Source organism: Phaseolus vulgaris, chromosome 4 (genome assembly GCF_000499845.2).
Source record: "Phaseolus vulgaris cultivar G19833 chromosome 4, P. vulgaris v2.0, whole genome shotgun sequence".
Taxonomy (NCBI): Eukaryota; Viridiplantae; Streptophyta; class Magnoliopsida; order Fabales; family Fabaceae; genus Phaseolus; species Phaseolus vulgaris.
Window position 1 is genome coordinate 41,989,773 of NC_023756.2, and position 27,525 is coordinate 42,017,297.

At 32.4% G+C, this 27,525-nt stretch overlaps 1 pseudogene; it reads right to left on the minus strand.

Annotated features, from left to right (window-relative positions):
• Positions 1-3,566: 3,566 nt before the first annotated feature.
• Positions 3,567-26,517, minus strand: LOC137838844 (cysteine-rich receptor-like protein kinase 34; annotated as a pseudogene).
• Between the last annotated feature and the right edge of the window lie 1,008 nt (positions 26,518-27,525).

Sequence of the window (27,525 nt, forward strand, 5' to 3'; positions counted from 1 at the left end):
AAATTTCAAGTAGGTATAGGTATAGGTTCTCAAAGAGTGGTTTGATTTTTCTAAATTAGGTTTACGTAATTGTTTCTACAGCAATCATTTTAGGTAATAGTAATGGTTTTGATGTGAAGATATTTATTAGTCTGCATCAAGAATAAATACGTAACCTAATTATTAGTTATCTCAATTATTTTTTAATAAAAAAAATTAAAGATTAAAGATAGGCGTGATACATGATATATATTTTAAAAAATAAAAATTTAGAAAACAAAATTATGAAAAAAAAGAATTTTAAGAAGAAAATAAAATGTTATCAATATATTTAATAAGCAAGTGAAGATGTCGAAATCTGAAAAAAAAATCAACTGTATGATTCTTGTTAATTACTATTAATCAATTTAAAATTAATATTTGTTTATTTTGTGGTTTAATTTATAATACTAGAAGTTTAATATTAATTCCTTTTAAAAAATTTATTAACATTAATAGAGATTAATTTGTGTCATGATTCTCTCTTACTCTTTTATAGCATTTTTTAGCCTCTCACTTGGCTAAAAGAGATCTTTTACCTTTAATGTTTAAGACTATTTATGTATGTTAAGAGATAACGTAAATTTATATCGGACCATGCACTCATTGACGTACAATTTTTGATTTTTTTTTTTTAAATAATTAGTTTTAGCTTAAAATCAAAATTTGAAATATAGAGAAATATCAATTATAATGACCATATGCATATATCAAACACAAATGAGAATAGTATGCAAAATGATATAATCACAAAATAAAAATTTTAAACATAGAAATATGAAATATCTAAGATGTAAATGTTTGTTAAATTTGTATTAGGTAACAACACAAAAAAAATTTAAAACTTTTCACAAGTATTTATGTAAACTAAATGCCAAAAATCTAGAAAAATATTTAAAATATAAAAAAAATAGTAAATGAAAGAATTTTGGAGATTTTGGTCACTCAATCCTAGGGGATTGGATGAGAGATTTCTCTCCTCATTCTAAACAACTTTTGTTTTTATTGTATTTCAATTCAAACTCTTTATAAATTACGAATGTTTAAAATATTTTTCTAAAAATCTATGACTATTATATCAAATGTAAAGACCACTGTGCTAACTTTAATGATTTTTACAAAATTGGATAAACAGTAGAAATAAAATAGAAACAAACACAAAAATACACGAAAAAATGATACAAAATATGTATTTGTTTCAAGCACTAAAAGTCCACTTATCGCTTAAACATAAATAAAATTGCATTAAGTTATAAGTAACTTGTTTCCTTAAAACACTCGCGTTATCGCTTTAAGTGAGAGTCTATTTTTTTACACTTACAACATTAGTCTTCCTCTCACATCAACACATTTTCATCAGACAAATAACGTTTAATTAGTATAAGAAAATCATTATATAGTAATTAAATTTAGAAATAAAAAATAATTAATTATTATATTAATTAAATTAGATACTAACATCGAAATTTGAAAAATTATTGATATTTAAAATGATTTTTACTATTAATAAAAATTTATAAAATAATTTTTAAATTGTTATCTAAATTAACTATCAAAGTTTTAACTATTAATATTTTAGTAGTCAATGATTAAATACCAACTTAAAAACTACTTTATTAATAATAAAAACTATATTAGATATCAATAATTTTTTTAATTTATAAAATAATCTATAATTTAATTAATATAATAATTAATTATTTTATTTATATTTTTACTTAAATATTAAATAATTTTGTAAAGAATTTCTTCATTACATTTTACAACTTAGCAACGGAAAAGTTTTTGTCAGTGTATTTGTAACCATTAATCTTGACAAAGTAACATTTTTCACAATAAAAATTTCGTGCCACCTCTTTCTGACTTTACATTTTATAGCAATATTTTTTGACATTTTTTTACAAAACTACATTTGTAAATTCTTTATATTAAATAGGAATAGATTAAAATGCATATTTTCATTATATTCACAACCTAACAGAGTTTAACATATTTAAATATTTTAATTTATGCTTTTAAAAACTTCTTTTAGTAATTTTAATTAAAACCTTACATAGATTAATAGACTTATTTATGTCACTCACCTCTTATAACTTATTTAACATTTTTATTAAAAATAAATATAATAATTTTTAAAAAATAAAGTACCAAAGTAAAACTTTTAAACATTAATAAAAAAAATACAAAAACACTAAAACATAAAAAGGATTAAAAGTAATATTTAGTTTTAAAATTTTACTATGTTTAACAATAATGCATATTAATTTATTTTGTTACTATATATCCTGAAAATATGTAATATAAAAACTTAATTCTATATAAAGCTCAAAATAAATAAATGAAAAAGTAATTAATTTATAATGATGGAAACGTAATGTATTAAAATAAAAAATGTAACACTAGAAGAAAATAACAATTTATTTATTGAAAAATTTCGTAGGTAACAGTCAAAATTCGTAGATAAATCATCATTACTTACTTATTACCACAAATCAAAATTTGTATGTAATGAGAGCGCAGGCAATTTACCTATGGATAGTGCGCGCGTGGATAACGAAAACAGTAGTTACCTATCAACTCCAGTACTAGAATTCAACATATCTTATTCAACTTATATGTAATTCAACATATCTTATTTTTTAAATTTTATTTATTATTTGTTTTATTTTTATTTCTAATTATTATTTACCAATATTACTTATATCTATTTTTAAGATTATTATTGGTAATTATTATATATACTATTATTATTATTAATATTATTGTTAATATTATTAATATTAATAATATTTATAATATTAATATTAATAATATTATTAAAATTATTATATTAATATTATTAATTTTATAATGTTATTTATTAGTTATGATTATTATTTATAATTATTATTATTATTTATGAATATTAGTTATAATTATGTAATTACGTATATTATAATAATATTTTTAATATTATGTATATAATTATTATGATTAATATTATTTATATTATTAATCCTTTAAAAACTATTAGGATTATTTATATTCTTAATAAAAATATTTATATTAATAATAATTTTGAATTTATTTTGAATATAGATTCATGGGTAAAATTTGTGACTAATGTAAATTTTACTTATGCATAGAGAAATGAGAGTAATAATCTGTAAGTAAAGTTGAATTTACCTATGGATTTAGATATGTGGCTAATACACGTAGGTAAAACTGAATTTACCTACGGATTCAGATCAATTGATAATATCTATAAGTAATGTTGAATTTATCTACGAATTTAGGTCAATGGGTAAACATTCATCGTTAAATTTGATTTTTTTGAAAGGATGAGCATAGTGAATGTATATAATAAAATTTAACTACATGTCATATAGGTTACATTATCTCAAGAAAGATATCACAATTTCAATATGTTATAGTATTTCTTTTCTAAATTTCTAAATTGAGTTCTTTTTAGAAGTAAATAACATTAATCGGATAGAAATAACATGAGGCCATTACATATTATTAATTACTAATTCTATAGAAACTAGAAATTTAGGAAAAACAATTTATTATTGAGGAAGAAATTGACTTGTTGGAATTTCATTAATGGAAAATGGGGTGCAACCATTGGTATGTTGTTTGGAAGGTGGAAATGGTTTTGAATCCATTCTTCCATGCAAGAAAAAGGCTTGCTCGTTTCGATCTGACAATTCAATCAAATGAATATGAAACAACTTCCATCATTGTTAGTCTTGCATTAGGATTTTGCTGAACACATAATAAACCAATTTCAGTGCATCTAATAACTTCTTGCTCAGAATATGTTTCTTTTATAGTGGGATCTAATATCTACATTGTTTCATTCTTCCATTGTCTCCAAACCTAACAAATTTTGCATTAAAATTCTAAATAAGCACTGCAATTGAATCAATATAAATGATGAATGAAGATGTAACCTATATTAGTAGAAAACAATTCCTTTGATCCAAATTGTTGTATGATATACTCACATTACATAAAAGGCTATCACCGGTACCATGTGTTTGATCATAAGAATCTGTATTCTTTTTGCCACTAATAATTTCTAAAATCATCACTCCAAAACTGGAAATATTTGACTTTTCTGAAAAATGTCCGAGCATTGCATATTCAGGAGACATGTAACCACTAAAAAAATATAAATATAGTCAACATATTTTGTGAAGAAGTAACTATGAAATGATAGGGAATTTTTTTTTGTTTGAAACGAACTATGTTCCAACAATTCTATTTGTACTCCTTTGGTCTTCAAATTTGTTATGTAGTTATGTTTATTATTTTTTACCCATATTTTTGTGTTTTTGTTTCTATAACTCTGGATGACAATGTGTGCTCGGAGTGTTTGTTTGGATAACTACTTTTGTTGTGAGTGAAAAATCCTGCAGCGAAGTGTATGGCGGTCGTGGAAGATATGTTAAAATAATCGCTTGCGAAAAGTTTTACTGTGGAGTTAACCGCTATGTAAGTTAGGTTAAAATAATCGAGCTTTTGAAAAGCTCTACAGTAGAGGGAGTGTGTGGCGGCGTGAAAACTAGGTTAAAGTAATAGAGCTTTTGAAAAGCCCTACAATGCAGTACATTATAGTGCAGTGCAGTGTCGAACCTAGGTTAAAGTAGTTGAACGTAGGTTGCGTGGATACGTATTTAGATTTATTAACTTTCGGTGGTTTTAGGATTTTTTTTTTCTATTTACCTATTGTGACTTAAAAAGCTCTACAGTGAAGTTGTAACTGTGTAAAGTAGGTGAAAGGTTTTGGTGTAAGGTAGGTGAAACTGTATCTGTGCATATATGGTAGCGTGGAAACTAGATTAAAGTAGTTGAGCTTTTGGAAAACTCTACAGTACAATGCAATGTATGACAGCTTGAAAACTTGATTAAAGTAATTAAACTTTTGAAAAACTATTTAGTGCAGTGCATTGTATGGCAGTGGGAAAACTTGGTTTAAGTAATTGAGCTTTTGAAAAATTATATAGTGCAGTGCAATGTATAACGGTCTGGAACCTAAGTTAAAGTAGTTAACATTTTGTGTAAGGTAGGTTGCTTGTGCGGATACATATTTAAGTTTACTAACCTTCGTCTAGTTTTAGAATTTTTTTTCTCCTTGCCTATTGATACTTAAAAGGTTCTACAATGAATTGCGACCATATAAAGTAGGTGAAAAGTTTTTTAGTAAGGTAGGTAAAAATGTTTGTGTGCATATGTAGTTAGGTTTATTATTTTTGACCCATATTTTTGTGTTTTTGTTTCGATAACTCTGGATGACAATGTGTGCTCAGATTGTTTGTTTGGATAGCTACCTATGTTGTGAGTGAAATTTTTTGCAGCGAAGTGTATGACGGTCATGGAAGGTATGTTAAAATAATCCCTTGAGAAAAGTTTTACAGTGAAGTTAAACACTGTGAAAGTTAGGTTAAAATAATCGAGCTTATGAAAAGCTCTGCAATAGAGGGAGTGTGTGGCGGCGTGGAAACTAGGTTAAAGTAATAAAGCTTTTGAAAAGCCCTACAGTGCAGTACAGTGTAGTGCAATGCAATGCAGTGTAGAACCTAGATTAAAGCAGTTGAACGTAGGTTGCTTGTGTGGATACGTATTTAGATTTATTAACATTCGTGTAGTTTTAGGATTTTTTTCTACCTTCCTATTGCGACTTGAAAGGCTCTACAGTGAAGTTGCAATTGTGTAAAGTAGGTGAAGGGTTTTGTGTAAGGTATGTGAAATTGTTTTTGTGCATATGTTGTTAGGTTTATCATTTTTACCCATTTTTTAGGGTTTTTGTCTCGATAACTCTGTCTGCTGTGACTGAAAAAACTTTTCATATAGTGTACGATTTTTTGTGTAAAGTAGGTTAATGTCATTGAAGTTTCTGTGTAAGGTAGGCAAAAGTCATTAAGTGTTTGTGTCATCTACATTTAGGTCTTATAGCGTGTAGTTAAAACATTATTAGGGTTTTTAAATGGTTCCTGAATGGTTAGACTGTATTTAGGGTTTATTTTTTTTTATTTATAGTCATTGTTCGACCTATTTAGATTTTATAGTGTGTATGGTGGCATGGAAACTAGGTTAATGAGCTTTTAAAAAGCTCTACAATAAAGTACAGTGCAGTGTGTGGCGGCGTGGAAACTAAGTTAAAGTAGTTGAGTTTTTGAAAAACTAAACAGTGCAGTGTGTGATGGCTTGGAAACTATGTTATAGTAGTTAACTCTCTGTGTAATGTAGGTTGCTTGTGCGGATACATATTTGGGTTTACTAACTTTTGTCTACTTTTAGTATTTCTTTTTCTACCTGCCTGTTGCGACTTAAATGACTCTACAATGAAGTTACAACCATGTAGAGTTTTTTTTTTATCAGCAAAAGAATAAATAAAATAAGACACTTTAAGGGTGTCTCAACCCTTATACAAAACATCCAAAACAAGTTTCCTAACACCCTACCAACACAGGATCCAACAAATAGTACACTACAAACCAACCAAAATAAACCAGTCCAAGATATAGAAGCCCAACAAATACAGTTACATCTACCCACCATGAGCTCACACTCTCAAAATAAGGGCATGCACCACACAAATAAACAGGATCTTTGCCAGCAAGCAAAGGTGCCAAACCAAGTGCCAAAACTCGACACACCTAACCTACAAGAGGAACAAGTACACCCAAAAAATCCACCAAATAGATCACACCCTTATTACAGGACACAACACCCAACATCAAACAGAGTCTTTGCTGCAGGCTGAAGAACACCAAGAACCCAAGTGCCAAAACCAACCCATACATAACCAGAGAGAACCTTCCAGACCTACAAGACTCAGTCATAACCAGATAGATCTGCGCACACCTTCGACACCTTCCAAGCGCAACCCAGGCCACACACCTCAATCCAACCTTGCCAGATAAGCGAACCCGATGAAACCTGCACAAAACACACCACTACTACTGGGCAAATTCGTTAGTTAAATAACGCAAAAAATCAGTCTTTCAAATATCTCATACAACAGTGAGGTTCCAAACACCAATCTGAGTAGGAGAAAATGGCCAATATTTCTTTTACTGTGACCCAAGACCAAGTCTTCCTTTGTACCACAGTAAACACCTCCACTAAGTCCACCCGCCCATTCTCAAACACAACCCTATTCCTGTGATTCCAAATTTCACTAACAATACCTACCAAATGCTCCCCCAGCACCTGATAAATGTGTGATTCAAACCTATAGGATTGAACATCCTAAAATGAATTTGTGCATCATGATGTAGGGCCGAAGACAACCCCAACCACTCGAGGCACATACCCCAAATTCTCTAAGAGATCCTACATTCAAAAAATAAATGTCTTACCGACTCTTTTTCCACATCACACCATGGGCACCGATCACTTATCAAAAGTAAACAATGTCTCGAAAGATTGTCCTTAGTGGGGATGACATTACATAACACCCTCCAGGCCGTAAATTGTGTCGAAGGTAAGGTCTTTAGATTCCAGAAACTCGTGAATACATCCTCACCCTCGACATTCTCCTCCCCTAAGAGAACCTTATATGCTGCCTTCACAGAAAAGTTCGTAGAATCCACATCCCTCCAGATCCATTTATCGGGCTTAACTCCACCCTCTCTTGTTAACCTCTTGTTTTTCAACGACTGCATCAAAAAATCAGCCAGACTGGATTCCCACACAAAGAAGTTCCTTCTCCACCGCAGCTTCCACGACCAAAAATTATTATTCCAAGCCCCAGCCTGTGAGAGGGTACACCCAGTATCTAAGGAAATCGAATAAAGCCTAGGGAATTTATACGCTAGAGGAATGTTGTCCAGCCATTTATCCTCCCATAGCCTGATTTCTTTTCCATCCCCTACTTCCCATCAACCTCTGTCTTCAAAATCATTACCCCACCCCTCTGGGTACCATACCTTCCTAAGATCCCTCCACCACAACGACTCCTTACAAATCTGACTTTGAGATCTTAATCCCCTCCACCCACCATACTTAGACTCTAGAATAACCTTCCATAAACTTCTCTCTTCAGACTTAAGTCTCCAAATCCATTTCCCTAGAAGAGCCAAGTTAAACTTTCCTATGTCAATGAACCCTAAACCGCCTTTGTCTTTCGATTGACACACCTTATCCCACGCTACCCAAGCAATTTTCCTGTTCTCTGACCCCCAATCCCACAAAAAGTTTTTTTGTATCCTTTTCACTTTCCTCATCATAGTTGTTGGCATACAAAATAGGGAGACATAGAAGAGCGGTAAAGACGTAAGCACTGATTTGATTAGACATAATCTGCATGCCATAGAGAGGGATTTCCCTTTCCACACACTCAACCTATTCCATAATTTAGTGAGCATGGCTTCCCAAAAAGCACATCTCTTATGATTCCCGCCTACCATCACCCCCAGGTAACTGAAAGGTGCCTTCATAATGTCACAATTAAGAATAAAGGCGAAAATCATCGTCTGATCCATATTCACACTCAGTCCACCAACCTTACTCTTAGAGTAGTTAACCATAAGGTCATAGGCAAGTTCAAAACACTTCAGAATAGCCTTTAAATTCAATACACTTTGGATTGAGGCTTTGTAGAAGAATAAAGTGTCGTCTGCATATTGCAGCATACTCACCTTTACTCATTTTCCCCCAACTTCAATACTTTCTACTAACATTTTTTCTTCTGCCTGTCTAATTACCCCTGCAAGTCCTTCAGCCGCAATAAGGAAAAGGAAAGGTGTTAAAGGATCCCCTTGTCTTAGGCCCTTCAAAGGTTTAAACTCAGTTGTTGGGCTTCCATTTACTAACACATATATTGATGAAGATTCTAAGCAATTTTTTATCCATTCAATCCACTTACCATAAAAACCCAATCTTCCTAGCATGTAGTAAATAAACTCCCAGCTTACTGAATCATACGCCTTTTCATAGTCCACCTTAAACACCACACATTCTTTCTTTTTCCTTTTTACCTCCTCAAGGGTCTCGTTAGCCACTAACACGCTATCCAACAAACCCCTTCCTTCCAAGAACGCAGACTTCCTAGGGTCAATAACTTTACTTAGTACCCTTTTCAACCTTGAAAAGAGGATTTTAGAGATAATCTTATACACACAACCCACCAAAGAAATCGGTCTAAAATCATTCAGTTGTTGCGGATTTACAACCTTTGGAACAAGAGTAATAAAGGAAGCATTAGTACCTTTCGGCCAACTTCCACCCTCTACAAACTTTTGTACCACACTCACAACATCTTCTTTTAAAATGTCCCAGCAAAATTTTATAAAGCAAAAATTAAAACCATCTGGTCCAGGACTTTTGGAGCTGTCACAATTCCAAACTGCCTCCTTAACTTCCTCTTTAGATATAATTCCAACCAACATTTCATTATCCTCCCTAGATATACCCTTAAACTGAACATTATCCAATCTAGCAGTTGACTTCCCCCCCCCCCACTAAATCTGACCTCAAAAAATTCCTTCACTCTAGCTTTTACTTCAGCTGGATCTTCACACCACTGATCTCCGACCTTGAGTCCATTAATTCTGTTTTGCATTCTCCTCCACTTAATACTTGAATGATAAAATTTTGTATTTAAATCACCTTGACTTATCCAACCCAACCTTGCTTTTTGCTGTAAGATCGCCTCTTGTTTAACTCTGACTTGCCCCAAATCAGCTAACAATTGTCTTCTCTCCTCTCTGTCTACCACACTCAACTCTCCCTCGTCATCTTTTCGATCCAGTTCTTGGACTCTCTTTTCCAATTCCACTATTTGTTTATTAACATCTCCAAAAATAGATTTAATTCCTTATGTCAAACTTTAACCTTTTCAATTTCTCTTTTAGAACGTACAAACCATTTCCCCTAATGTCATAGCTTACCCACTTATTCCTTACGAGTTCCTTAAAACGAACATTTTTTTGCAAAATATCGAGACATCTAAACGGTTTTGGACCCCAGTCGATGTTTATCTCCTTTAAAATTAAAGCACATGGTCCGAAACCGATCTCCCTTCCGCATACAATTTGCTTCCCGACCACTTCTCTAACCATTCAAGGGATACTAAAATTCTATCAATTCTGCTCTTCACTGTCCCATTAGGTTTATACCAAGTAAACTTTCTTCCCACCAGTGGAATATCAACCAGACTAGAATCTTCAATAAACTTATTAAAACTTCGTATTTCACTACTATAATTGACATTAGAATTTTGACCTCTTCTCTCCCCAACACTTCTAATAGAATTGAAATCTCCAGCTACACACCACAGTTTTATTGGGTGGTTTTTCCTTATCTCACTTATCTCGTCCCAAACAATTCTCTTTTCTCTTAAAGAACCGCCACAATAAACATTAGCTATTGTTATTTCTATTGGTTTTCCTACCTTCCATATTCCTTCAACAATTGAGAAATTGTTCCCACTTCTGTATCTTATCAGTTCAAAGCAATCTTTCTTCCACATTGTGATTATCCCTCCACCATTATTAATAGCTCCAATCTCAATCCAGTCAATTTCATTTGACCCCAAAATCTGATAACACCTTTCCTTACTAATATGTTCATATTTTGTTTCCTACAGACAAATAAATCCAACTTGCTGTTTTTTAATGAGGTCAGTAATATACTTCCTCCCAAACTCCTAATATTCATACTAATCAGTTTCATCATTAGCAACATTTCGCCTGCCCCAACCTAATCCCTCTTTCCCATTATCCCTTTCTTCCAGACTCTTTAACCTGTTTAAAATATCATCCTCGTTTTCAAAACGAGAGTATCCTACTTTCTTTCCTGAGTTCCATATTCTATCTGCTTCCAACTTCTCATCATTTAACCAGACCAAACAGTTTTTAGTATCATTATTAGTAAAAGCGGTAGAACTGGATACTAACCTTATGTTCGTTTTGTGGGATAGATCTTTGAGTCCATCAATACGTGTAGACCCCACCTCTTGTGACTTGTTGTTGCTACATTCTCCAACTTCCATCAACCTCTGTCCAGCACTGGGTACCACTGTAATTTGGCGGTAAATACACGCATTCCCCATAGGGCTCACAAATATGCCCCTAGAAATTGTTGTAGCCATGCACGACGGCCTACGGACCACCAGAGAGTATGCAGGATTGCTGCCAGATTCCGAGGAGGTTTCCGCCACCACCAAGTCGACGTCTCTGGTAGGCGAACCAAGCATGCCAAGGCACGACGGAGAATCTTCGTGTTCGGTAGCCATTCGAGCACTATGGGCATCGGAGTAGACCTCCGTACGTGTGCCACTCCACACAGACACCGTCGCTGCAAAGAAGGCAACCATGTCGCCGCGCACAGTCCCAACGTCGAGAGCGGAGGAGGAGACCTCCGAACAAGAGCCACTCCGCTCAGCCACCGTCGCCGCAGAGATGGCCACTGAACGTGCAGCCGCGCCACCCCGCACAGACGCCGTCGTCATGATAAGCCCCTCGTCCCCGACAACCTCTACCGGCAGTGGGTGGTGGTCACTGTTAGGATGACCTAGGTCCATGTCAGCCCTACTTCCAACACCAGATAATTCAGTTTCACTAAGGATTGGGCCATTTCCCGCTAAACACACCCCCTCTCTAATGTTTGGAATTGGGCCCAATCACACTCAATAAGCCCAATATCAACAAATAAACTTTTTACCTCTATTAGGGTTTGCCTCTGACCACCCACCTCATTATGTGCAACGTTATAAACTGTGAACAACCCCTCAACTTCATCAACTACCTCATTAATGCACCCTTCTCTGCCACCTAAATCATCAATTGCCTCATTAATATGGCAATCATTTTGTAGCCCACTAAAATGTTGAACGTCCACGTCATCACTTCGGTCTACTACAACCGCACAAGGTTTTCGTTCCTCCCCGCGGAGAGGCACTTCCATCTCCTCCACCATCGTGTCCTCGCCCATACCTCCATGGAAATTTAAATTACTACCAAATTTTGACTCTTCCGATACACCACACTCCCTCCCTACGAAGCTTTCGAGTTCGTCGTCGTCAGAGTTGCTTTCCCATTCACCATAATGTCGTCTTGTAACTTTATTGACAGGTTCTTCTTCAATGAGAATTTGACACATGGTCTCATTAACATTCATACAATTTGTCCAACGAACCTCCCTTGCTAAAGGCAGTTTAATTAAGACTCTTGCAAATTCTAATTCTTCCATCACCAAAGTATCCTTATCAATTTCAACAAGTGTTCTGACCATTGACACAATACTTTCCAAACTATGTCTACTCCACAGATTCAAGGGCAACCCTCTAATGCGAGCCCAAACAAAATTTTTCGACACCATAAAATCTTTCTCCCAATGGTTAATCGATTCGAATATTGATTCAAACCACTCTTTATTTTTATCTATGGTCTTTTTAATCAAACTCGCATCTTCTCCAGACAATAACACACAGTTACCTCCCAAAAACCGTACACGAATGAACTTAAAACCACCCAATATAAAACTTTTCTTCAAATCCTTAGCCATACTTGGTTCTACAGTTCTACCAATGAAACAGTTATCTAACCACTCCGAGTGTTGCACCTCTGCCTGAACGCTATTGGGTTCTTATTCATTTTTCCCCCTTACAACCTTTCTCCACAGCAGCAACATATGATAGTAACCAATCCCAACATAATCCAATCTCCTTTCCATATCTACGACATCTACCACATCTTGAAACTTGACAAAACCAAATCTTTGATTTTTATTATTCAATCTTCTGGAGATAAACACGTCAACGACTCTTACCCATCTTTGAAACACTCTCCACATGTCCTCCTCTTCGTATTCAAGAGGGAAATTTGTGTAGAAAAAGTTAACACTTGATTTCTTCAACCCATAAGCTTTCTTCCTCACGATGTGCCACTCTCTCTCTCTCTCTCCAGAAAACATTATCATGATTTCTAAGTGTTTATAACTAATTGTACGAGAAGTTTGTTAGTGTTTGATTACAAGGAGTTTAGGGTTTTTCATTAGTGTTAATGTGAGTTTATAAATTTTTGAGTGTGTGTGAATTCAGTGTCTTTAGGATGTTTCAGGGTTTGTGTGTGCAAATATGTTTAAATTTTTATCTTTATTTTTAATGTGTTTTACTCTTAAAATGTGTCTCAATATTTTCACCAGTTTTTTGTCCGGATAAGAATGTGTGCTAGGAGTCTTTGTCTTGATAACTATCTGTGTTGTGAGTGAAAAACCCTGCAGCGAAAGTGTACATTGGTCGTGGAAGGTATGTTAAAATAATCGTTTGTGAAAAGATAAACAGTGGAGTAAGGTGTTGTGGAAGTTAGGCTAAATAATCGAGCTTTTGAAAAGGTCTACAATAGAGAGAGTGTATGGTGGCATGGAAACTAGATTAAAGTCATAGAGCTTTTGGAAAAATGTACAATGCAGTACAATGTAGTTAGTGTTGTGTGAAACCTCGGTGAAAGTAGTTGAACATAGGTTGCTTGTGCAGATATGTATTTAGGTTTATTAACTTTCATCTAGTTTTAGGATTTTTTTTACTATTTTGAGAAAGATGCTTAACACATGCAAGTCGATCAGTTCACCCTTAAGAAATAGGAAACATCGGTTCGAATCTGATACCGATCAAGGGTTTTTTTCTTTTTCTACTTACCTATGGTGACTTAAAAGGCTCTACAATGAAGTTGCAACTGTGTAAAGTATGTAAAAGTTTGTTGTGTAAGGTAAGTGAAAGTGTTTATGTGCATATGTAGTTAGGTATATTATTTTGACCAATTTTTTAGGCTTTTGTCTCGAGAACTCTGTCTGCTGTGACTGAAAAGACTTTTAATATATTGTACGATTTTTGTGTAAAATAAGTGAAAGTCATTGAAGTTTTGTATAAGATATGACAAGGTCATTGAGTGTTTGTGTCATCTGCATTTATGTTTTATAGCGTGTAGTTAAAACATTATTAGAGTTTTTAAATAGTTTCTGAATGGTTAAACTTTGTTTAGCGTATATTTGTTTACTTATAATTATTGTTCGACCTATTTAGATTTTATAGTGTGTAATTAAAGTAAGTGTAGGATTTTTAAATGTTTATGACTAATTCTACGCAAGGTTTGTTAGTTATTAAAAGGAGTTTAGGGTTTTTCATTAGTGCTAAAGTGAGTTCATAAAGTTTGAGTGTGTGTGGATTTAGTGTCTTTAAAATGTTTCAGGGTTTGTGTGTGCAAATGTGTTTAATTTTTTATCTTTATTTTTAATGTGTTTTACTCTTAAAATGTGTCTTAATATTTTCGCCCAATTTTTTGTCTGGATTACAATGTGTGCTGGGAGTTTTTTCTGGACAACTATCTGTGTTGTGAGTGAAAACCCTACAACGAAAGTGTACGATGGTCGTGAAAGGTGTGTTAAAATAATTACTTGTGAAAAATTCTGCAGTGGAGTACGGTGTTGTGGAAGCTAGGTTAAATAATCAAGCTTTTGAAAATCTATGCAGTAGAGGGAGTGTTTGGGGGCGTGAAAACTAAGTTAAAGTAATCGAGATTTTGAAAAGCTCTATAGTGCAATACAGTGCAGTGCAGTGCATTGCAGTGTGAAACCTAAGTTAAAATAGTTGAAAGTAGATTGCTTGTGTGGATACGTATTTTGGTTTATTAACTTTCGTTTAGATTTATGATTTTTTGTTACTACTTTTAGAAATAGTATTAACATATGTAAGTCGATCAGTTCGCCCTTAAGAATTAGGCAACATCTGTTCGAATGCGATATCAATCTTAGGCTTTTTCCTTATTCTACCTGCCTATTGCGAATTAAAAACATTAAAATCTCTACAGTGAAGTTGCGACTGTGTAAAGTAGGTGAAAGTGTTTCTGTGCATATAGGTTTTATAACGTGTATTATTAGGATTTTTAAATGGTTCCTGAATGGTTAAACTGTGTTTTGAGTTTATCTGTTTATTTGTAGTCATTGTTCGAACTATTTAGATTTTATAGTGTGTAATTAAAGTAAGTGTATGATTTTTAAGTGTTTATGATTAATTGTACTCAAGGTTTGTAAGTGTGTGATTAAAAGGAGTTTAGGATTTTTCATTAGTGCTAACGCGACTTTATAAATTTTGAAAGTGTGTGTGTATTTAGTGTTTTAGGATGTTTAAGGATTTGTGTGTGCAAATGTGTTTAAATTTTTATCTTTATTTTTAATGTGTTTTACTCTTAAAATGTTTCTCAATATTTTCACCCAGTTTTTTGTCCGGATAAGAATGTGTGCTAGAAGTCTTTGTCTTGATAATAATCTGTGTTGTGAGTGAAAAACCCTAAAGCAAAAGTGTACGTTGGTCGTGAAAGGTATGTTAGAATAATCGCTTGTGAAAAGATCTACAGTGGAGTAAGGTGTTGTGGAAGTTAGGCTAAATAATCGAGCTTTTGAAAAGCTCTGCAATAGAGAAAGTGTGTGGTGGCGTGGAAACTAGATTAAAGTCATAGATCTTTTGGAAAAATGTACAGTGCAGTACAACGTAGTTAGTGTTGTGTGAAACCTAGGTTAAAGTAGTTGAACATAGGTTGCTTGTGTGGATATGTATTTACGTTTATTAACTTTCATCTAGTTTTAGGATTTTTTTACTACTTTGAGAAAGATGCTTAACACATGCAAGTCGATCAGTTCACCCTTAAGAAATAGGAAACATCGATTCGAATCCGATACCGATCAAGGGCTTTTTTATTTTTCTACTTACCTATTGTGACTGAAAAGGCTCTACAATAAAGTTGCAACTGTGTAAAGTATTGATAGGTTTTTGTGTAAGTGAAAGTTTTTATGTGCATATGTAGTTAGGTTTATTATTTTTAACCAATTTTTTAGGGTTTTTGTCTCGAGAACTATGTCTGCTTTGACTGAAAAGACTTTTAATATATTGTACGATTTTTGTGTAAAATAAGTGAAAGTCATTGAAGTTTTGTATAAGATATAACAAGTTCATTCAGTGTTTGTGTCATCTGCATTTATGTTTTATAGCGTGTAGTTAAAACATTATTAGGGTTTTGAAATAGTTTCTGAATGGTTAAACTTTGTTTAGCGTATATTTGTTTACTTATAATTATTGTTCAACCTATTTAGATTTTATAGTGTGTAATTAAAGTAAGTGTAGGATTTTTAAGTGTCTATGACTAATTGTACGCAAGGTTTATTAACGTTCATTTATTTTAGAATATTTTTTTACTACTTTTAAAAAGATGCTTAACATATGCAAGTCAATCAGTTCACCCTTAAGAAATAGACAACATCTGTTCGAATCCGATACCAATCATAGGCTTTTTCCTTTTTGTACATGTTTTTTGTGACTTAAAAATCTCTACAGTGAAGTTGCGACTGTGTAAAGTAGGTGAAATGTTTTTGTGTAAGGTAGGTGAAAGTGTTTCTGTGCTTTTAGATTTTATAAGGTGTAGTTAAAACATTATTAGGATTTTTAAATAGTTAGACTGTGTTTAGAGGTTATTTGTTTATTTATAGTCATCATTCCATTTATTTAGATTTATAGTGTGTAATTAAAGTAAGTGTATGATTTTTAAGTGTTTATGACTAATTGTACGCAAAGTTTGTTAGTGTGTGATTAAAATGAGTTTAGGATTTTTCATTAGTGCTAACGTGAGTTTATAAATTTTTAGTATGTGTGGATTCAGTGTCTTTAGGATGTTTCAGGGTTTGTGTGTAAATGTTTTTAAATTTTTATCTTTATTTTTAATGTGTTTCATTCTTAAAATGTGTCTCAATATTTTCACTCAGTTTTTTTTTTTTGGATAACAATGTGTGCCGGGATTGTTTGTCTCGATAACTATCTGTGTTTTGAGTGAAAAAAACATGCAACGAAAGTGTAGGGTGGTCGTGGAAGGTTTGTTAAATTAATTTTTTATGAAAAGTTTTGCAGTGGAGTACGGTGTTGTTGAAGCTAGTTAAATAATCCAGTTTTTGAAAAGCTCTAGTAGGTGGATTGTTTGGTGGCGTGGAATCTAGGTTAAAGTAAGAGAGTTTTTGAAAAACTCTACGGTGCAATACAATGTAGTGCAGTACATTGCAGTATGGAGCCTAGGTTAAAGTAGTTGGACGCAGTGTTATCACTTATCGAATTTCGGTGGCGGAATTCCCAACCACCACCACAACAAGGCGGTGGTGAATCAAATTTCTCATGGCGGTCGCAATTGTCATGGCGGAGTGGTAACGGATATCGGAGATATCCAAAATATCGGAAAAAATTGTGACAGCGGCTACAGCGGAGCCTGAAGGAGCTGCGTGTGGCTGCTGATGAACAAGAAGGCTGCAGAACACCTAAACATAATTTCTAAGACACAAAAGTTTGGGCCAAAGGCCCATTTCAACTTTAAAATGATAAAAAACTTTAAAATTTAAATGAAAATTCCTAAAGTTTTAAGGCAAATTCTTCGTGCACCATATCAATTTTAACCTCCACCATATCAATTTTTTAAATTTCCAATACTACCCTCCTGCACCATATCAATTTTAACCTCCACCATATCAATTTTTTAAATTTCCAAAACTACCCTTATTCCAAATTAAAAAAATCCAAATTAATAATTATAATTGAGAAATAACAAAATACATGCTGGAAAAAAAATTCTGAACACAAAACTAAAAATACATTCTGGATAAAAACTTTCAGAATTCAAAAATATGTTCCGAAAATTGAAATCCAAAATATTTTAGATAAAAGTTTCAAAAATAATTTTTCCCATTTTTGTGTAAGGTTATTTTCGTCATTTAGAAGGGATATTTTTGTCATTTTCTAGAGCTGATTGGGTGGGGGTATTTTTGTCATTTTCTAGAGCTGATTGGGTGCATGCTGAAATTGATATGGTGGAGGGAGAAATTGCCAAGTTTTAAAACTGATGTGCGGCTGGGAAGACAACCCTAATTTAAACTCCTAATAACATTAGTTTTTAGGCCTATTTTGGGCCCAAGTAAGTAAAACATATATAACTATTATCAAAGTACACCACAACCACTATACCTATACTGTGTTATTTCTCTCTACCACCACTATACCTATACCTTCATTATTTTTGCATATATATATATATATATATATATATAAATAACTTCAAAAAAGGCAAAAATAATGAAGGTATAGGTTCGACGACCATGCTTCTGTCATAACCCGTTATGGGTTTCGTTATAACTTTATAAAGGAATTTTGGGAACTCCGATATGATCCGTTATCCGATATTGATAACACTGGTTGAATGTAGGTTTCTTGTGTGGATACGTATTTAGGTTTATTAACTTTCGTCTAGTTTTAGGATTTTCTTTACTACTTTTAGAAAGCTGTTAACATATGCAAGTCGATCAGTTCGCCCTTAAGAAATATGCAACATCGGTTCGAATCCGATACCGATCATGGGCTTTTTCGTTTTTCTACCCGCCTATTGTGACTTAAAAACTTAAAAAACTCTACAATGAAGTTGCGATTGTGTAAAGTAGGTGAAATGTTTTTGTGTAAGGTAGGTGAAAGTGGTTCTGTGTATTTAGGTTTTATAGCGTGTAGTTAAAACATTTTTATGGTTTTTAAATGGTTCCTGAATGGTTAGACTATGTTTAGGGTTTGTTTGTTTATTTATAATCATTGTTCGACCTATTTAGATTTTATAGTGTGTAATTAAAGTAATTGTAGAATTTTTAAGTGTTTATATTTAATTGTATGCAAGGTTTGTTAGTGTGTGATTAAAAGGAGTTTAAGTTTTTTCATTAGTGCTAACGTGAGTTTATAAATTTTGAGTGTGTGTGGATTCAGTGTCTTGTGTGTGCAAATGTGTTTAAACTTTTATCTTTATTTTTAATCTCTTTCACTCTTAAAATGTGTCTTAATATTTTAACCCAGATTTTTGTCTGGATAAACAATGTGTGCTGGGAGTGTTTGTCTGGATAACTATTTGTGTTGTGAGTGAAAAACCCTGCAATGAAAGTGTACGGTGGTCGTGGAAGGTATGTGAAATTAATTGTTGGTGAAAAGTTCTGCAATGGAGTACAGTGTTGTGGAAGCTATGTTAAATAATCGAGCTTTTGAAAAGCTCTGCAGTAGAGGGAGTGTTTGGCGGCGTGGATACTAGGTTAAAGTAATAGAGCTTTTGGAAACTCTATAGTGTGATACAGTGTAGTGCAATGCATTGCAGTGTGAAACCTAAGTTAAAGTAGTTGAGCATAGGTTGCTTGTGTGGATACGTATTTAGGTTTATTAACTTTCATATAGTTTTAGAATATTTTTTACTACTTTTAGAATGATGCTTAACATATGCAAGTCGATCAGTTTGCCCTTAAAAAATAGGCAACATCGGTTCGAATCCGATACCAATCATAGGCTTTTTCCTTTTTCTACCTGCTTTTTGTGACTTAAAAACTTAAAAATCTTTATAGTGAAGTTGTGACTTTTTAAAGTAGGTGAAAGGTTTCTTTGTAAGGTAGGTGGAAGTGTTTCTGTGCATTTAGGTTTTATAACATGTAGATAAAACATTATTAGGGTTTTTAAATGGTTTCTGAATGGTTAGACTGTTTTTAGGGTTTATTTGTTTATTTCTAGTCATTGTTCGACCTATTTAAATTTTATAGTGTGTAATTAAAGTAAGTGTAGGATTTTAAGTGTTTATGACTAATTGTACGAAATGTTTGTTAGTGTGTGATTAAAAGGAGTTTAGGATTTTTCATTAGTGTTAACATGAGTTTATAAATTGTGTGTGTGTATTTGGATTCAATGTCTTTAAGATGTTTTAGGGTTTGTGTGTGCAAATGTTGTTAAATTTTTGTTATATCATTCTACCAACTGAAACAAATTTGCTTGTTGAGGATCTACAGATTCAAGTGAGAGATGTAAGTGTAACAGATATAACATACAATCTCTACATAAATAATGATACAAAGATTAAGGGTAGAAAGCTTCAAACCAAATAACAAGTAGTCAAGACTCTTGTTCGGTACATATTCATAAATAAGTATTTTATTTTGGTATTCAAGGCAAAAGCCAAAGAATGTCACAAGATTTCTGTGTTGAAGTTTGGCTATCATTAAAACTTCATTCTTGAATTCATTTGCACCTTGCTTAGAGCTTTTTGAGAGTTTTTTTACTGCTATTTGTCGACCATCAAGGAGAATACCCTAAAAATTAAATCATCATTTAGGTGAAAAGATGAAGACAGAACTAATATGTCATATTTTTTCACCTTATAAACTTCTCCAAATCCACCTTTTCCGATCCTATTTTTACTTGAAAAGTTGTTCGTTGCGGCTTTAATTACTACCAAACTAAATTGCAAAGGGTCCAAATTGACACTTTCATGACCAACTGAATCAAGTATACAAAATTGAATTGTAAAATTAACAAAAATGCTAAATATCCTGAAATTTAAAAGGCTTAAGTTTAACATGTTTTTTCAATAATACTTACAATTTTCTTTTAGAATAGTTTTAAGACTTTTTCTTCCTTTGCTCTTTTATCAAATATTGACCCAAAAGGAAAAGTATCATTAAAACAACCATGAGTACAATAATCAAGATCATTATTCACTAGTGTGCTTTTCTTTTTTCTCCAAAATAATTAACACAAATAAAGTATAGTCAATTGATCATGATATATATGGATAATGTTTAAAATTTATTTATTTTATAAACAATCTCATGTCACTTTAGAGAATTAATTGTTGATATTTTGTAACAGAAATAATACACAACATTCCTAGTTCTCTAACTATGTATTTAATGTGCTTTTTTAATGAAGAAATAATTATTAGGTAAGTAACAATAGCAAACAACAAACACAAGAATAAAAGAATAAGATTGAAAGAAAACATTTTATTCACTAAAATTAGAGAATTCTCACAAGGTATACTGTGTCATCTGTTCACACAAAGTTCTCTATATATACAGTCTAAGAAACAAAATGATAGAAAAATATTAAAACAATTAAACTTAAACAAATAATACAAGCGTCAGAGAATAACAACGCGTTAACCAATTTGTCCAAACTTAAAACTACTAGAAATGTTCTTCTGATCGCATGGGACGATAATATTCTTCTGGTTGCGCGGGGAGATCATATTCTTCTGATCGCACGGGGTGATAATATTCTTCTAGTCTCACGGGGCGGTAATATTCTTTTGATCCCACAGGATGATAATATTCTTCTAATTGCAGATGACGATAATTATTTTGATTGCACGGGGCGATAATTATCTTCTAATCGCACGAGGCAATAATTATTCTTCGATAATGTTCTTCTGATCGTACCAAATTACGACTTTTAAAATTTAATAAAAAAAAATACAAAAACACTAAAACATAAAAAAAGATTAAAAGTAATATTTCGTTTTAAAATTTTACTATGTTCAACAATAATGCATATTAATTTATTTTATTACTATATATCCTGAAAATATTTAATACTAAAACTTTATTCACTAGAAAGGTCAAAATAAATAAAGGAAAAATTAATTAATTTATGATATGGGAAACGAAATGTATTATAATAAACAATGTTATGGAGAAAATTAGCACAGTGAGCTTATAAAATAAAATATAACTACAAATCATATAGGTTAGATTATCTTATGAACGATATCAAGTTTTCAGTATATCATAGTATTTCTTTTCTAAATTGAGTGTTTCTTAGAAGTAAATAACATTAATTGGATAGAGTTAAACGACATAAGACATTACTAATTACTAAGTCTATAGAAACTTGGATTTAGGAAAAATAATTTAATATTTAGGAAGAAGTTGACACGTTGGCATTTCATTAATGGAAAATAGGGTGGAGTCAGTGGTATGTTGTTTGGAAGGAGGAAATGATTTTTGAATTCATTCTTCCATGCAAGAAAAATGAAGTTTCGTCTGGATCTGGCAATTCAATCAAATGATTTCTAAAATATGATACAATTTCCATCATTATTGGTCTTGCATCAGGATTTTGGTGAACACATAATATACCAATTTGAGTGCATCTAATAACTTCTTGTTCAAAATATTTTTCTTTAATAGTGGGGTCTAATATGCACATAGTTTGATCCCTCCACTGTCTCTAAACCTAACAAATTTTGAATTAAAATTCTAAATTAGCAATGCAATTCAATCAATCTAGATGATGATTGAAGATGTTACCTAAATTCCTTTGATCCAAATTGTTGGATGAAATACTCACATAACTTAAGAGGTTGTCACTGGCACCATGTGATTGATCATAAGAATTTGTATTCTTTTTTCCACTAATAATCTCTAAAATTATTACTTCAAAACTAAAATCATCTTACTTTTTTGAAAAATGTCCAAACATGACATATTATGGAGACATGTAACTATTGCAAAAAAAATATTAATATAGTAAAAAACAGACTTTGTGAAGAAGAGGAGATGAAATTATAGGAATTTTTTATTTGTTTGAAACCTACTAAATACAAACAATTCTATTTGCACTTGCTTGGTCTTGATGTATTTCAATAATTCTATCCAAACCAAAATCTGAAATTTTTGAAATCATGTTTTCATCCAAAAAAATCATTATTAAGTTTAAGATCATGATGTATGACTTTGAGTCGAGAATATTAATGTAAATAAAATATTCCTCGAGGAATCCCTCCAATTATGTTATATCTTTCATAGCAACTTAACAAATGTGCTTGTTGAGGAACTACAGATTCAAGTGAGAGATGGAAGTGTAAAATATATAACACACAATTTATACATAAATAACGATAGAGAGATCGATGGTAGAAAGCGTCAAACCAAATAAAAAGTAGTCAAGACTCTTGTTTGGCACATATTCATAAATAAGTATTTTGTTTTGGTCTTCAAGGCAAAAGCCAATGAATGTCACAAGATTAGATCTGTGTTGAAATTTTCCTATCAATAAAACTTGATTCTTGAATTCATTTGCACCTTACTTAGAGCTTTTTGAGAGTTTTTTTATCGCTATTTGACGACCATCAAGGAGAATATGAAGACAAAACTAATATGTCATATTTTCTCACCTTATAAACTTCTCCAAATCCACCTTTTCTGATTCTATTCTCACTTGAAAAGTTGTTCTTTGCAACTTTGATTACTACCAAACTAAAGTGCAAAGGCTCCAAAGTAACACTTTCATGACCAACTGAATCAAGTATACAAAATTGAATTGTAATAATTATGATGGCACGCGACACTATATTCTTACGGTCGCCGCAGGGCGATAATATTCTTCTAATCGCACGAGACGATAATAATTATGATTGCACGAGGAGATAAGTTCTTCTCACCGCACAGGACGATAATATTCTTCTTATTGCACAGGGCGATAATAATTTTGATCGCACAGAGCGATAATAATTTTGATCGCACGGGACGATAATAATTCTGATTGTCAGGCATACAATGTCACATGGATATTTCAGATAACCATAACAAGAACAATGTACTTTAATGGACTCAACATCAAAGAAATTGAAAATCCTGATAAACAGGTTATGTTTTCACCGTTCTACAGAACTATCACTACAAGAAAAATATGGTTTTAACGGAGGTTTATTTTTACATTACCCAAGGTTAAAACCTTCATTAAGTCATACCCAGGGTTGCAGTTTCCTCCGCTAAATCATTATTGGGGAATGTGTTCCCCGAGGTTTTTTTAAACTTCAGGAAAAGCCTTTCAAAACCCCTATTAAATACCAGGGGTTTAAGAACCTCCGTAAAATACCATGGGTTTCATGTAACAATAGTTTCTATTGTCGGGCATACATTGTCACACGGATATTTCAGATAACCATAACAAGAACAATGTACTTTAATGGACTCAACATCAAAGAAATTGAAAATCCTGATAAACAGGTTATGTTTTCACCGTTCTACAGAACTATCACTACAAGAAAAAAAAAAAAGGTTTTAACGGGGTTTATTTTTACATTACCCAAGGTTAAAACCTTCATTAAGTCATTTACCTAGGGTTGCAGTTTCCTCCGCTAAATCATCATTGGGGAATGTGTTCCCCAGGGTTTTTTTAAACCTCAGGAAAAGCCTTTCAAAACCCCTATTAAATACCATGGGTTTAAGAACCTCCGTAAAATACCATGGGTTTCAAAACCTCCGTAAAATACCATAGGTTTCAAAACCTCCGTAAAATACCACAGGTTTAGAACCTCCGCAAAATACCATGGGTTTCAAAACCTCCGTAAAATACCATGGGTTTCAAAACCTCCGTAAAATATCATAGGTTTCAAAACCTCCGTAAAATGTTTTAGAACCTCCTTAAAAAATACCACAGGTTTCAAAATTATGAAAATTTGTTTTTTTTATTCATTTATCATCTAGGCATTCATGTGTTTTTTAAACCACAATTATTTACATCTATTGTATTTATTTTTCTATGTTTGTTAAAGTACTTTTTCAATAAATAAAACAAATAAATGGATATAAGATTAATCAATTGATAACATATATCAAAATATTTATAAAAACACACCAAAGTATATCAAGTAAACACATTGAAATTCAAATTAAACATAAAATATAAGTTAAAAAAAATACAAGGAAGCAATATAAGACGAATAGTACTATGAAGTACTACAAATGAAAACATAACATATTGCTCACAAAGCGCAAAATAGGTCAAAAACAATTTTCATATTATACTAAATTCTTCAACAATCACATATGCTCCTTTTGATGTCCAAAACTTTGTTGGCACACTTCCTTGATCAGAAACCTACAATATAAACATGTATTACAATTAGAAATGTAAATCTGAAAAATAAAACAAGTTATTTAAATTTTTTAAACATTACCGATGAAGGATTGAACATAGTCAACTCAGGAGGAAATTGACCTTGATAATTTTGAAAGAAAAAATTCATCATTATATCAAATCTTTTTTCACGTTATTCATATCTTCTTTCAGGTTCTTCATATCTTCTATTTTGTTCATCCAGTTGTGACTTTAATGCAATAACCTATATTAAAACACAATTTATATTCAACACAACTTTCCAATCTTGGCATGATAATCTAAAGTAAACAACACCAAATTGCTACATAAGAAAAGGCATGTTCAATAACCTGATTCTCCAATTCTCTATAAGAAGTAGTTGAAGATATCCCAGTGCGAGAATTCCTAGTATATCTAAACACATGAGAAGGGCAAGGTCACAATCCCATTCCTCGAACACGACCACAATGTTCTTGGTTTCCAAAGGCATGAGCTAGTGAATCTTCAATTGATATATCTTGTGAGAGGGAAGATGTATTTGACTCATATGCTTAAATTTTTTCATACAAATAATGAAAAAAGTTATAAATGAAACTCACATCCAATTTGGTTGAGTTTTCATCTTTACAAAAATTATACTTAGCCCAATCTCTCTTGCCCCATCATTCACAAATTCTATGTTAGCATGTTTATGTGTTGCTACCCATACTTCTCCCCTACTAACTTTGCGACCAAGTTCTTGCTCCTATAAAATGTAACAAAAATATATGAATCATGATATATAATATAAAAAAAATTATTGGAGAATCAAGGTACCATCTCATCTTTCTTCCGTGCAATGCTCTTGGATCCACCAGTATGAAGAACTGTTTGCTTCTTTCTATTATCTTTGTTTTTTTTTTTGGAAATTCCCTAAACATACATTTAGTAAAATAACTAAATATAAATAAATTAACACTTTAAAGAATAAAGTTAGTTTTTGTCCTTAAATTTAAACGGTACACAAAAGAAGCCTAATGGTTTCTATTCATTACTTATGACACATTGCAATAATTTTATCTCTATTGTGTATTCCATCTTGTGTTTAAAACCATTGTGTATTCTATCCATTTTGTTGCCATAGTATCCAAACTACGACATTATGTGTTTAAAAACCTATGTTAGAAACAAGGATTGCATTCAGTTATTGTGCTAAAATGAAAGGATTCAATCTTTCAGATTCCATTCAAATAGAAACTTGAAAAACCATACCACCAACATGAACAGAAAGGGAACATCTTTCAATTGTGTAGCAGCAGCACTTTTCTGAATATTCTCTATCGAAAAAGAAACCAATTCAAGAAAATGCTCTACACCAACAGCACGACCTAGGGTTCCAACCATCAAGTCAAATTTGGAAAATTGTGATGACCAACTAAAGATTAAAATGTGAAAAGCCAAAAGGACTGGTAAACAGAACAAGAGTTGATCCATGTAGCCGGACATCATATATCCTTCAAAATATCAACCTAGAATTAGAAATATTCGACTCAATAAGGGGAACCTAAATCTAAATGCTTTTCAATGAACATTGTCACAGATCTACATCTTCACACCATCTTTCTTTTGCTATGCCTATATAAATATTCTAAAGAAGGAGACTGTGGCAGAGCTTAGAAATTACCCCTCATGCACGTTTTAGACTTCATAAAAATACCATAGCCAACGTCCAGAGCATGCATCCCAGAATGCAAATTCTCCTCAAGTAACTGAAGACACATGGCATGCATATGCGGGGCAGATATAGTGGCATTGTACCCTATGGCCATGGGGCTGTCATCATAAGGCGCAGCTCCATCCGGTACCAGGCTTCTTCTTCCTACACCCCTACGTTTTTCTTCCTGTACTTCCAAAATTTTCTAAATCCCAAAACTGACCTTGACCTTTTGTTTGAAAAAGGACACCGTGGTTATCGAAAATTGAGATCTGGAAGTGTGCTACGGATTCATTAATCCAAACTGAATCACTTATTTTTTTGGATAAGGGAGTGTTCTGGAAGTAAATTTCGCATAAATTATTGATTTCTGAACTGCTGAATCTGGAAGCTTAATTCTGTTATGAATTGGTGGATTGGAATGCTTTTTTTTGAATTATGGATTTCTGAATCTAGAATGCATATTTTTGTTACGGATTGGTGGATCTGAAATGCTTTTTTTTAATGATAGATTTTTTAATGTGAAATGCGTATTTTGAATTACGGATTGATGAATCCGAAAATTTACCGAAAGTGTCAATCCGAAATTTTTCTGGATTCCATAATCCAAAATGAAAAACAATAAATACAGTTCAAGTGCATTTTAGGATTTTTAAAAAATAATAACGACACTTTAATCTTTGCACAACATTGTGGGGGTTGCAAGAAGAAGGAAGAAAAATGTAGGGTGCAGGAAGAAACTGCCCCGGTACAAACAACGCTCTATCAACTGTCTCCATTACTTCAGCCACTTTACTTGATGTGATCACTCCATAGCGCTGCAACCACTCCACCATCGTTTTGTTCTTACTAACGCCACTCACAGAGCAAAACCGCTGCAATTTAAAAAAAAAGGTTTTGAATTCAATCATTTTTAGACAATAATATTGAAATATAATAATTAAATCACAGTTATGAAACAAACCCTTGTTTTGTCCTCCAATTACAATGAATGACCTTATGTCCACTGATAATCGTGGGTGCTTATGTCAAATATGGTCAAGTAAAATTGAAATTTATTATATTTTAATTTCATTGTTTACACAGAGTATTTTAATTATTACTAATTATAACTATTTATTTA